The following is a 4,317-nucleotide window of genomic DNA, read 5'->3' on the forward strand; positions in this document are numbered from 1 at the left end:
TGATGGGGAGCTTCAGCCAGCATTCCTCTTGGAAAAGAAGACAGAGGCAAACAATGGAGTTTGGGATCTGGTCTTCCATTATTCGGGTTTTCCTAAAAGTTGACAGCATAAAAATCCTTAATCCTCAAGTCTTGGAATCTGTGGGAGGCCCTTTCACGTCCTGCATAGTTCAAGGTTCCTTTCAGGGTTCGGGTTCTGGAGAAGGCCGCACACAAATGAAAGAGACTAGAAAAAGATTTAATTTGGGAAATCAGGGGCCAGGCGGGAAGCCACCTCTAGTGGGAGGACTACTGCTAGGTTCTGGCCTTGCTATCCCTTTTATTGAGACTATGGGATACACCCATAGCCCATAGGCAGGTAATTACAGTAACAGGCAGATTATTTTATCAGTAACGATTTATATGATCATTTGATGGGAAAGTTGCCTCAGTTACCATTGTCTCAGTTAGACAGGGAGTGGTTGGTTCTGACTTTTCAGAGCTTCAAGGTTGACCAGCCTTCTACATCTTTCTATTAGTGAGACAATTATTGGTTTCTGGCAGGAATCTGTGTCAATCTGATGAGAGAATCTACAGAATTTTAATCATTAAGTTGATCCATGGTGATGGTGGCCTTCAATCCAGGAAGAGGAATTTTTTTGTTTATAGTCTTGACTCAAAAAAATCCAAATTTGCCCCACTCTGGAAATGCATCACTAAAGGGGAATTTTCAATGTTTAAAGATGGTTTGTTCACTATTTCCCCTAGATGAGTGAGATCATGTCCTACTGGAAATATACTTATAAGAATAAAAAATGAGACAAGTGATAATCATTATGCTGAGAGGCATATGAATCAGTCTGTAGTGAGCTTCTTTCTGGGCCACCAGTTCTTTTGAGACCCAATTTCAATGTCAAACAGTTCCTATGTGTACATGTCAGCAATGGTATTTCAGTTCTGGACGGTGGGCAAAGGGTGGTGATGAACAAGAACAGATCCAGAGATACGGAGCCATGGGTCAGACTGTTGGACCTCAAAGGGAGGGTGGGGATAAAAGGGAGAGATCAACCAAAGGACTTATGTGCACACAGATGAGCCTAACCAGTGGTCAAGGACAATAGGGGGGTGGGGGCATAAGTAGGGGGGGATTGGAATGGGGGGTTGAGGACAAATATCTAAAACCTTAATCAATAAAAAATTAATTTAAAAAAAAGATGGTTTGTAATAAGATCACATTGAAAATTTTTTTCCTCTTTTTTGCCTCTGTGAAGATAAATGCAATGTGACACTGATTCTACATCAGGCAAGAGAACTGTTCTCTGAGGACACACACACATACACACACACACACACACACACACACACACACACACACCACTAGCATCAGCCAGGAACTCTGCTCTAAGATGCTCTGGCACATTTCTGCATGAAGCAAAATCAATATGAGCCAACCTTAAAACCATCTGTTGGGAACTTTTGGAAAGGTAGATGAAAGGAGAGGAGAGACAAGGGTGATGACGTGGAAAACAGTCCAAAGAAGCTCTTTTGACAACTCAAGTCATTATTTAGCATTGATGTAGCCATCTGTGAGGCCCCCAAGTGAGCCAACATGAGGGTGGGTACAGGTCAAAACAAACCTCTACCTTCTCAAAATGTCCTTGCACTTTTGTTCTCTCCTAGGTTTCACCTCACTAAGCAACCCTTCTTTTCCTCTGGTTTCTCTCCCATTTCCTGTGTTTCTCCTTCTTTAGCTGCCCCCAAACTCCCTATTGGCTGACTAATAGTTTAGTACAAATTCATGTTTTGAAAATGTTTTGCAATAAAATCTTATTACTTTGTTGTCTGTAGCTAGAGGGGTGGTTCCCTGGTATGAATGGCCCAATTTTAAAGAAGAAAAAATAGGGATAATGGATCAAGTGATTTGCAGGGATGAAACAAATGAGATTAGTACCCATTACTTTTTATCCCAACAATTGACATAAATACAAGAGTTGTATTGTAGCAATTATCTGGGAAAGCACTGGAAAACATTCTTTGTGAGTCTCATATAATGAATGTGGTAACAGAGAAGATGACTATGCCAGTTTTTAATTCAATCGAGGTTTTGAACATATTTCTAAGTCCTTTGCCACATCCCTAGTTTGCTTGTGCATAAAATGGAGCTAATGAAATAATTAGTATCTACCTTATACAGTACTTGTGAGGATGAAATGATATAACATGTCAAGCACTTAGAACAGTGCATGGCATCGAATAAGCCCTCAATAAATTCATTATTGTTGTTGTTGTTGCAGGAGCAACAAGTTTTTAAAGTGACAACCTCAATATTCAAATCTTCCAAAATTTATACCAGACAACACCTAGACACAAAGGATTAATACTGATTTGCTGGAGAACCCTATTAGAACGGGAAACTACGGGGTGGGGATTGAGTTAGTGAGTGGCCCACCACTCTCCCAGAACATTCTGGAAATTAAGCCTTTTATTTTAGATTATTTGTATCTGGGCTGGTGGTGCCTATGAGAAAATGAAGCCCAAATGTTGCAGGTACTATTTCTGCTCCTACGTACCTGCACCTCATTGTAGCTAGAGCTATTTCAAGACACACAAAAAGCCAAGAGTGTACTGTGATTGTATTCTGATGTCACACCAAATTTATCTGTGACTGCTGAAGCAGTTGATCTTGCTTGTCACACCTGTGACAGCTCTCAAATAAAAGCCCCACATGTCATATCTCTCTCAGCCAAGGAATTTTTTCCCTCAGCTTTTCAGCTTCCTCGCTCTTCCTGTACTTCCCAATCATTTACACGATATCCACTGAAACTCCAATGGCCCCTTCCATAACAAGTAGTCTGTGCACTGCCACTGCTCCAACATCTAGTGGTAATTGCAATCCAGCTCTCCTGTGAAGCTCTATGTCCTAGAGCTCTTTAAGGCAGGTGGTGTTTATTTTACTGGGTTTCATGGATATTATCATCATTATTCACCTGTCCCCCCCCCCCCAAACTATTGTTACTCTACCTTTATATAAGATCTTTCTGGGGAACTTCCACTTTCAGGATGGAGTAGATATACTTTTCTCTATTTCTCCCACTAAGTACAACTTAAAACCTGGACACTATATATGAAACAAACTTAAGACTGAATGGTGAGCAAGGAAGGCAGCCTGAATTCATGGATTTTTTTTTTTTTACATTTTATTGATTTTTTACAGAAGGAAGAGAGAAGGATAGAGAGAAACATCGATGAGAGAGAATCATCAGCTGCCTCTTGCACACCTCCTATTGGGGATGTGCCTGCAACCAAGGTACATGCCTTAACCGGAATCGAACCTGGGACCTTTCAGTCCGCAGACCGATGCTCTATCCATTGAGCCAAACCGGTTTTGGCTGAATTCATGGAATTTTTATTTTTTCTTGTATGTTATAGAATTGGAGCTGAAGACATTGACACCTTGAATATAAACAGGTGTAGACCAAAGAAGTCCAAACAAAAGCCTGCTCTCTCCAGCCAAAGTACCAGGAAAAGAACGGGCCAGCAAGATAGAACCTTTAGAAAATAACCACTTTCGTTAAGCCAAACACCACAGAAAGAACCATAGTCTACACTTACAGCATTGAATGTCTAAAAAGGCCCTCCTCTCACCAGGGTGATATCACAAGAGGCTGAGTATGGAGCTGTGTCTTTCATTCCTGCTGGATGGTAACAAACATACTCCCCTTGCTGTGTTGGCAGGGACCATGTAGAAGCCTGGATTCCAAGAAATCCACACCAAATCGTATAATAGTAAAACTTCTGAAAACTAAAGCCAAAGATAAACTGTGAACACACACATACACACACACACACACACACACACACACACACACGCACACACGGGAGGGAGGGAGGGAGGGAGGGAGAGAGAGAGAGAGAGAGAGAGAGAGAGAGAGAGAGAGAGAGAGAGAGAAGCAATATATTTTCTATATGTGGAAACAACTCAAATAACAGCAGATTTCTCATTAGAAACTTTAGAGGCCATATTAAAGTAAAACACCATTTTTCAAGTGCTAAAATAAAGAACTGTCAAACCAGAGTTTTATATGCAGTGAAAATATTCTTTAAGAATGAAGAAATGGCCCTAACCAATTTTGTTCAGTGGATAGATAGAGCATCTGCATGCGGACTCAAGGGTCCCAGGTTCAATTCCAGTCAAGGGCATGTACCTTGGTTGCAGGCACATACCCTGTAGGAAGTGTGCAGGAGGCAGCTGATCGATATTTCTCTTTCATCAGTGTTTCTAACTATCCCTCTCCCTTCCACTCTGTAAAAAATCAATAAAATATATTTTAAAAAGAAT

This window comes from Pipistrellus kuhlii, unplaced genomic scaffold (assembly GCF_014108245.1).
Source record: "Pipistrellus kuhlii isolate mPipKuh1 unplaced genomic scaffold, mPipKuh1.p scaffold_m20_p_16, whole genome shotgun sequence".
NCBI lineage: Eukaryota > Metazoa > Chordata > Mammalia > Chiroptera > Vespertilionidae > Pipistrellus > Pipistrellus kuhlii.